The sequence below is a fragment of the Aulostomus chinensis genome, chromosome 3 (assembly GCF_037954235.1).
Source record: "Aulostomus chinensis isolate RoL2024-O1b breed Wild chromosome 3, RoL_Achi_v1.0, whole genome shotgun sequence".
In the NCBI taxonomy this organism is placed as follows: Eukaryota; Metazoa; Chordata; class Actinopteri; order Syngnathiformes; family Aulostomidae; genus Aulostomus; species Aulostomus chinensis.
In genome coordinates this window covers 9102860-9113057 of record NC_141322.1, presented here as the reverse complement: position 1 = coordinate 9113057, position 10198 = coordinate 9102860, and the positions used below count along the sequence as shown (strand labels likewise).

Sequence of the window (10198 nt, the reverse complement as noted above, 5' to 3'; positions counted from 1 at the left end):
TCGGCGGAGTAGTGGAATCTATAATGGCTGAACTGTTAGAGGTTGACAACTTTGCGGCCATACTCGACAAGCAGAGCGACGCTGTGAGCAAGCATGAAAACTCCTGGTTGATATTCGACAAGCAGGTGAAAATCTCAAACACATGGGAGCCCAAAACCACCAGCTGCTCAAAAATTGTTCTGATCTGCAGCTGTAACCAGCTTTCACTCTTTTTAAAAATTTTAGTCTTTATAGATTGTATCTACGTGTGTGTGTGTGTGTGCCGGTGTTTTAAAATAAATTTATGATGTTTAACCAACACATGATCATTTGCGGTTTGTCTTGACCATGAACACCATACTGCATAATATTTATTACGACCCCTCGCACCCAGGGGGTCTTGGGAGTATAAACAGTCTTTGTAAGGCAGCTAGCGAGACAGGGGCTGCTACACCTGACTTGGACACTGTTAAAACTTTTTTAGTAGGCCAGGATGCCTACACACTAAACGCCAGGGCTTTTAAACACTTTCGCCGTCATAGAGTACTGGTCAGTGGTATTGACAAGCAATTTCAGGCTGATCTGGTTGATATGGGTGAGTATTCTGAAGACAATAACAATGTGAGATATTTGCTGACGTGTGTAGACGTGTTCAGTAAATATGCGTGGGTATGCTGTCTACGGTCTAAAAGCGGGGCAAGTGTGACAAAGGCATTTTGAGCAGTGGACGCGTCCCTGTAAAACTTTTTTAGTTTTATAATAAACACTTCCAGAGGCTGATGAAGACACATAACATTGTACATTTTTCCACCCTGAACGAGACCAAGGCTAGTGTTGTGGAGCGGTTTAACAGAACCTTGAAGACACGTATGTGGAGGTATTGAACATCTGTTAATTCAAGGAGACATGTGGACGTGATCCAGGAGCTGGTCAGTGCGTACAACAAGTCTTTTCACAGATCAATTAAAATGGCTCCTTGTGATGTGAACAGTGAAAATGAGGCCATAGTCTTTCACAACTTGTACAAAACAAGACCAAATTCCAAAGTCACAACTTTTAAATGTAAGGTGGGGGACACAGTGCGAACATCAAAGCTGCGAGGCATGTTTAGAAAGGGTTATGAACAGATTTTTACAGATGAACACTTTACCGTGACAGAGCCCATGGCCAGAGACTCGCCCGTATACAGATTAACACACCGGTTAGAGGAACATTTTATGCTCAGGGACAACCTGTAGTGCTCATAGTTCACCACGCGGGAGAAGGTTTGTAATCCTGACATTGAACAGGTATGTTTAAGCCTGAGACCCTTTTATCTGCCATGTAAATTTGGAAACATTTTACTGTGTACTGCTTATATCCCACCTAGTGGAAGTGCTGCTAAGGCAGCGAACATAATAGTCTGTTTGTTCACAGACAACTGAAACGCACTCCTGAAGCACCATGTTTTTTTTTGGGTGATTTTAATCATTGTAAACTTGAAGCTGCTTTACCTGGGTTCAGCCAATATGTCAACTGTAAGACCAGAGGAAAAAACACATTGGATAAATGCTATGATAATATCAAAAATGCATATACTGCTAAGGTTAAACCCCCTTTAGGGTCCTCTGATCACAATGCTGTCCATCTAATCCCTACTTACAAGTCTCTGCTTAAAAGCAACAAACCACAAGTTAAAACTGTCTCTATATGGAACAAAGAGAGCATAGAAACTCTGAAAGGCTGCTTCTCTTGCACTAACTGGGACCTATTTCATAGTCTGGAACTAGAGGAGGCCACAGACACTATCACTGATTATATTAAGTTCTGTAAAGATAATGTGTTGACTCAGAAATCCATAACTATGTACCCAAATAATAAATTGTATATCTCCAAGGACATTAAAGATTGCCTAGTACAGAGGAAAGCAGCATTTAAGAATGGGGACCTACTAAGCATGAAAAATATGCAGAAAGAACTTAATCAAAAACTAAGGACCGCTAGGAAGAAGGAGAGGGAGAAATTTGAATCTCACTGCACAGGAATGAACACTAAAAAACTATGGGACTCTATGAAAGCCATGTCAAACATGACTCCAGCTAAGAGATGCATAAATGTGTTAAACGAGGAGGAAATGCAAATGAGTTGAACAACTTCTTTTGCCTGTTTGACTCTAGAGACTTTTCACATGAAATGAAAACAGCTTTGGATGGGATACCTGATTCAGCCCCCGGATGCATTACTATTGACCAGCATTGCTGTGGAGAGACTTTTTTCACACATCTGCCCCAGAAAGGCTTCGGGGCCAGATGGCATCTCTGGGCGTCTACTGAAGTTCTGTAGCGAAGAACTAGCAGAAGCCTGGTGTCCCATCTTCCAGAAATCAATAGACACCCATTCTGTTCCCTCTACTTGGAAGAGTTCTATTATCATTCCTGTGCCTAAAAAAGCTAGTTGTAAAGAGAATGATGACTACCGTCCGGTTGCACTGACTTCGTTCCTTTGAGAAAATGATGATCGATTTTTTGAAGACAGGAGTTAGTTGTTTTTTAGATCCTTTTCAGTTTGCCTGCAAGGGTAACAGGAGCACTGAGGATGCTATTTTAGTTTTGACCCATCTTTTTAATAAACACTTAGAGGATTCTAGCTCATTTGCACATCTTTTATTGGTTGATTTTAGTTCAGCTTTTAATACTTTTCCCGCTCACCTTGTCTCACAAGTGTCAGATATCTCTGTAAGATAGATGCATATTTTTGGGCTTTTTCACGTAAATTCACACCTGACTGATCCAGAACCTCGGCCATGGCTTTGTCCAGCTGGTTTTGCGCATCAACTCTAATTGAGCTGGTGTTCTGCTGCTTCAACGAATCCAGCTGACATTCGGGAACCAGATACATTTTATCGGCATATTCCATGGCTCCCCCTACTTTCTCCGGACGAGGTCAACAATGAAAGGGATTGCAGTACCTAACAGCATGTCGGGGCTTGAGTTTTACTTTTAAAGGCAGTATTTTACACAATAAAAATCACGCGCGCACGTGCACGCACACATACAACATGCAGGGCATATGGTCAGACACCCCCCAATAACCCTAATTTAGTCTACATCACACACGTTTAATAATATCACACATTGTTGCAAGCCGAGGTAGAGGAAACGCTGCTCGTGGCATGTCAGGATTGAGTTTACTTTTAAACACAGTATTTTACAAAATCAAATATTTTAGCCAGAATGGGTTACTACAGAAACCCTTAAAATAGATACTCATGTTTAATTACATTTTCAGATTTTATCACACTGGCCCCTTTAACAAGCATGTCATCACAGAAAACAAGAACGCACATAGTGTGTAAAAAATGGTTGATATTTATTTAACTCTTCAGAGTATACAGGGAAAAAAATGAAAAAACCACCCACATTGAAATAACCTCACTTTGGCTGCCATGTGTTTGAAATCAAGCGGTGTTCCACACAGCTGGTCCAGTATCTGGGTCCTGACGCTATGCTGCGATAATAGCTATCAATGGATTTTATGGCAGTGTCTGGTTGGGCTAGATCGTGTAACATTGTCTCAACAGCTCCGGCTATTTTAGAGGGGCTGATGAGCATTTTCTTTAGATATGGAAAGTTTCTGATTGTGCGCAGGAAATTGTTGTTCCACAACCTCGTCATGATGCCATCATAATTCCTATCAAAGTGCCGACAGGGTATGTCATCATCACACGTATGGGGCCCCTGAAACACGTCCACGCAGCCATCGCTCCGCTGCTGCGCGCGGCATTCCACACAGTCATCTTACCACTGCGACATGATAGATTCGTTTAGCAGCGGCAGTACAACTCTTTTCAGGTGCTCCATAAAGCGGTCTGAAGTCTCACGGTTCATGTACCGAACATCATTATCCACATAGACATTGTCAGATCCCACTAGAATCTCACAGGGCGGATCCTCTAGTTAACACGTCGCCACCGACGAATACAAATGCATACCCTCATCTGCGCACAGAAATAACAGCGGTATTAAAACACAACGTTAAACACAAACGCATTAAAACAAATAGGCATTGGGGAAAAACTTACTGTTAACCAGAGTCATGTCCATGATTCACCGGAAAAAACACGGGCGGGAGTCCAGCTGGCTACACATTGGGTCGGAAAACGCATATGATACAGCAACAAACTCTGGGCGTATTTATGTACTACCCCAAGAATCCCATATGACTAGCGGGACATGTCCAGGCATGTTTACGTCCTGCCACAGAATCCTATTGTATGCGAGCTGCGCTAAAACGGAAACGGAAACGGACACGCCCCTTTTTAGCGGCGAGGATGCGCATTCACACGCACGCGCAAAAGTTTTCACGTGCACGCGCAAAAGCACCATCTTATTTCTACCCACAAGTGGCCATAAGCTCTCCCTTTCTCTTTACTGTTTGCACTAACGATTGTTGAAGTGGTCATTCAAACAACACAGTCATAAAATTTTCTGATGTCACAATAATTCTGAGCCTATTGAGTGTTGATGTTTGCCCTTCAGTGTATCACAGGGAAATCTCTCCCTTCAAAGTCTGGTGTGAGAGCAATTACTTAATCTTAAACACAACAAAGACCAAAGAAATGATCTTTGATTCTAAAGAGCTCAGAGCTCAGAGCCTCGTGGTCATGGGGGGGGGGGGGGGGGGTGTATGATCGAACAGGTAAGCTCCTATAAGTATCTAGGAGTCAGAATTGACAATCGGAATGTACATGTAGACTACTTGTGTAGCAAACTAGCACAAAGACTCCATTTTCTGTGTAGATTGAGATTGTTCGGTATAAGCACCACAATCATGCTAACATTTTACAATGCTGTGCAGAGTAGCATCAAAAGATATGGTATGGAGGCATGGTTTGGCACTCTCTCTGTCCAGCAAAAGACAGATATTAACAAAATGGTCAATACAGCCATTAAGGTCATAGACCAGAAGGACTACCCACCCAAGTTTTCCTTCCTCCCAACATCTTTGTTGTGCATTTGTTAAATAAATAAACCTCTCCCTCAATTGGATAGTGTTCTCATATTGGTGATTAGGTCTTATGGAATGAATGTTCTGCAATGGTTTTTTTTTAAATGTTTTAAATCACATATCTTTTATTCTTAACTTCTTTTATGATTATTGGGATAGTGCAATGGAATAGTGTAACAAACATTGGGAAAGTACAATGACTAGGTTGGAGTACCAGTTCTCAGGTTGCGATGTATTGTCTATATTGTCTGTCACATGGCATCTTGTATTGTACTTGTCATGTATTGTGTGATGCTTCATTTATGTTTGTATGTCAGTGTTGGTGCCCAAGACAAATTTACACATGAGGGACAATAAAGTTTAACTCAACTCAACTCAACTCAACTCAACTCAACTCAACTCAAGAATACCTATTATTTTCCCAACTCTTTCAGCTAGCTAGCAATTAACTGTTAATTTTGTCATTGTTTGGAAGAGTGTTTAGGCTAAATTAAATTTTTCTTACTCTTCTTGTCATATCAGATTCCTACAAAGAACTCGTGTTGAAGAAGAATTTGTTCCTTCTCGGTAAGGATACTGTATATCGGCCGAGGAGGAAAACAGGAGTGTGCGGATGAAAAAGAAAATGTGTGAGATTGATATAGTGAAGCCTAAAACAGCCATGCAGGTGAATGCTCCAGTGCTTTGGCTAGCTACACATCCAGGTGCTTTCTTTTATGGTGGAGGCCTTGACAAAAATTCTGATTATTTACAGAAGTAAAATACAGTAAAGCAATGCTAAAATACTCCATTTCAAATCATGTGTGAAAAATCCCACTCAAGTTAAAGTGCAAAATTATTTGCAATAAAATGTAGCTAAACTATCAAAGTAAGTAAGCAAATGTACTGATTTGCTCCATCTGACAGATATATTTTTATATGTGTGTGTGTGTGTGGGGGGGGGGGGTACCACTGATGAGTGTGACTGTCATTAAGGGGGGGGGGCACTTCTATTTGGGTAGTGTGTTACAGTATATAGTGCCTCTTTACTTCAAAGGGAAATATTATGCATGTTACTGTGTGCCCAGCTGTGTGAGGGATACCATGCATAGAGGGGTAGGTGTGTCTTTTAGTGTGAGTGTGGTTGGAGCAGCCAAGGGATGAGGAGTGTGTGTGAGGTGGAGATCTATTTGGTGCAGCAGGAGACATCCCATTTTATGTGTTTTTTATGTAACTGTGCTTTGGCCACAAGTGTTATTAATTGTGTATGGCGGCAACTATTTATTGATTGTATTTACTTCTCGAATGCCCAAGACAATTTTTTCTACCTTAGGAGACAATAAAGGCTCGTCTTATCTTATCTTATCTTATGACAACATTAGATGAATAATACTGAAACATCACAATGTAGCGGCATTTTGTTGTTGTAGCTGCCAGAAGTGGGCCTACAGATAGATTCAACTACTATGCATTTTTACATACAGAGACACCAAATAGGCTATACCTGAGGGATGGTGAAATAGTTCATGGAAGATTAAATACAAAGACATCTAAAATGTAAACCTGAATACACAAAGCTTTCTGTAGGACGCCAAAATCCAAAAAACTTGGAAACCACTAGTTCAATTGTTAAAAATTAGCTATATTTGATCTTTCTCTCAACTCTTTTAGATAGCCTTTTTATACCTGCTAGTAGAATGCACTGAAGCAACACTGATCTAATACTATTAAAAAAGCAAAAAGGCATCACTAATCCTTGAATTTTAAATCGGTTGCGATTTATTTGATCAGAGATGAATATTTATAGTCAAGAAGCAAGAAACACAATCTGAGAAAGTTTCCCCTTGTGGTCAGCAAAGTGTGCTACATATAATCGATGATCTATATTATCATGCTCAATAATTATGGAGGCCACTACTGCCATACCTCTACTCCCATGGTCTCTCAGGGTGCTGATAAAATTGTTTCTATGTTTTCTCAAGTATAAATTTATCCAGGCTTTAATTAGGCTTAGTATGCTAGTGAGAATTTTACATTGTGATGACAGTCTTATCTTTGTTTTTACATTATAAACATTTTTGACAGACAAAGCAAACCAGGATTAAAGAAGCAGCCAGGGACCATGTGTTACAAAACCTAAAGACTTCCTTGTCTCAGAAGAGGGCCATAGACACACAAGATCACCACTGCAGTTCTGAGGATGAATCTCCACATGTTCATGGGGTAAGGCATACTTTTTTCTTGAGCAGGTGGTTTTGTGGAATATTTATTTGTAAAAACTACAAGATGATCTGTTCAAACAATATCAGACACCCTGACAGGGTGAAGATGTCATGCACACTAGCCTAGTGACAACAACTAGAGTAGGCTGACTGAAGACCATGTTCTAGATCAGGGACTCTAAGAACTGAACTGTAACATGTCTTATCAGACCATATTCAGACTATAAGAAGCCTGTGCCTCTATGCACAGGCAGGTTTTTTTCTGTGGATGTTCCTAGGTTGTTGACCATCTGTCATATTGTGTCTCTCAATAAACCCCAGTTGCTGCTGAATGCTGTCTTGTTCCTGTTGTCCCTGAGTCCGAGTGTTAGTAAACTCGGAAAACTACAACAGTGGCTACAATGTTTGTAACAGCAAAAACTGTGGTGTCCTTCAGACACTTCACTGCCGGTTTTAATTTGAGAAAAATTGGACAGAATCTTTTCGTCCTGTGAATCTAACATCTATTATGCATGTTTCTTCATGTTAATTATTAATGTAGTTTGTCCATTTTAGTTTTTAAAAACTTACAATTTATTATAGTTAATGCCAACATCAACTACTGTGATATATCTTTTTTTTTCTGATTAAACATTGTTGTCTCTAGTACAACTGAAATTTCAGAATATAACTAATCATTTTCCTACTTTAACTCTATAAAGGGAAAGCGAGCAAAGATTAACAAGGCAGCAAGACGTGTGCTTTTACGAGTTTGGGTTCTCCTCAGCCCAGAGAATGGCAAGTACATTTATACTGAGTATTATATTATTATGATAAAATTATACTGTATTGAATGGTCAATTGAAAGGTCAGAGATCTTACACCCATCTGCATGGAAAACTTTATCTCACAATTGTTACATATCGTATTTCCACAAATAAACTCCTTTTGGCTGTCATGTGCCTGCCAACCAAGCATGTATTTCATTGACTTTTATTAAATACATTCAACAAGACAAGACAAGAAGTTTTAAAACACATTTCACTAATGTTTGTCCCACATGGTGGTGTGGATTAGAAGAGTGTCCTTTAAATGTACTGTATTATGTGTGTGTGTGTGTGTGTGTGTGTGTGTGTGTGTGTATTTAGAACTTTTAAAACAGCATTTATTGTAATTACAATCATAAATATTAATTGATGTGGACAGTGTGCACAGGATGGGTTCACAGCTGTCAAATTGTCTGACAGATTTGTTAGTCGGCATGACAGCTGGACAAACTGTTGTGTTTATCTATTGTGTTTATTGAGATCCAGAAAAACAAGCATAAAAAAATCACTATCTATACATACAAAATGAACACAACATTATATCTGCTGCTATTTCCTCCCATGGTTCTTCACATTAGGTTCTATAAATGTCTATAATGAAGTTTAATGTGATTCTAATCATTTTTCTCCTTTCTGCCTGGCATTTCATTCTCCCTTGAAGAAGTTGATGGATGATAACACTGGTCATGGCATGGCACCTGGAATGAATGAAATCATCTCATCCATTCATGATTGGAGTTCACATTCAAATTAGAGGGATTGTATGTTTATTAAACAATGATTCAGGGTGTTTCCATATTATTGTCCTGTACTGAACTTAAGTACCATTATGTTGACTAACCAACAAACCAAATGGTTTTCCACTTAGTATTACATTCATCTAGACCTGCCAGAAATGATTACATGTGTGACATTGGTGTCCTCATTCAGGGGGACACCTTCATCTGCAATGTCATCATCTCCTGAGGACAGTGAAATTGAAATTGTATGTTATAATTGAGGGATGAACGTATGTATTCATTACTTGACAGTTCATTCACGACGAATTCTATATTTGTATTATGGGCCTTTTGTCTTTGGCAGCCTCATCTTGTGTTGGTAATTGAGTCAGCAATGAACTGATGGGATTTAATAGGTTATACGCAGAATGCAGAATCACTTTCAGAATGAACACAATGCAGTGTTTCCAAGAAAAGATTGAATTAAGCACACTGTTTTAATGTTTGGATAATGTCTGTGCATTCCTCATAAGTAGGTAGAGATAAACTGTCCTCTCTTTCTGTCCTACATGCAGCACCCCTTGGCAGGCAGCACAGTGACAGTTTCAAAGAGGGCCTTCCAGCGGCTGAATAGATCTCACATGACCATTTTTGCCCAGCAGCTGGCTGTCCTGGCATTCACAAAGGAGGGCCTTGCACAGTCCACCCTAACTGGAAAGTCTGGGGGCGGGCACCAAAAACACTGCTTGATGTTGCCAAAGTGCAGGCTATTACAGGTATGTAATTGTTTACATTACATGTAGTCTATTTAAAAGCTTCTGTGATTTCTATAGCAGCTAGATCACACAGAAACAGACCAGCTTGGACAACTGGTAGCAATATTGGTATACCATACTGATTCAGTTTCCAGAGGGGTAACCTCAAAGCAGGTTATGTGAAAACTCAAAGTATGTGAACCCTGAGATGAAGGAAACTCTGGGTTTTCTGTTCCAGAACGAGAGATAACTTAGGGCGCACTCACACTAGACAGTGCACCCTTAAACTCTGTGTCAGTCATCATGGTAACTGACTCTCTGAACCTAACCTGCTCGCTGGCAGGTTTACTTGAAGAAACCCTGAGTCTGACAGGGGCTGTACTTTCCTTCTCAACATGATTATGTTGAAGCAGAAATAATTCACATAGTTTTAGAACAGGAGGATAATTTAGATTTGTTTAAATGAGCTCTCATTCCCTACAGTACCGCCTCTCATCAGTTCGTCATTTATCTGAACAATACTCTCTGGCGGGACATACTACCATCGACCGACATCAGGCTACATGTCACTGCTGACGTGCTCTCAGATCTGAACCTCTTTGTTTTTAATCTAGCAGTCAGAAAAAGAGAAATCATTTGGCAAATGGACTCAAATTTATATAGCGCTTTTCTACCTTAGCGGTACTCAAAGCGCTTTACAGTGTCATCTCATTCATCTCATTCACCCATTCACACACACACACACTGATGGT

The 10198-nt window shown here is 40.0% G+C and overlaps 1 long non-coding RNA gene across 1 annotated transcript; it reads left to right on the top strand.

Annotated features, from left to right (window-relative positions):
* The first annotated feature begins 532 nt into the window (after positions 1-532).
* LOC147267568 (uncharacterized) lies at positions 533-7091 on the top strand. Its single transcript, XR_015112335.1, has 3 exons — positions 533-574; positions 5488-5532; positions 7030-7091. It is a non-coding gene; the product is annotated as an uncharacterized LOC147267568 (long non-coding RNA).
* Positions 7092-10198: the final 3107 nt, after the last annotated feature.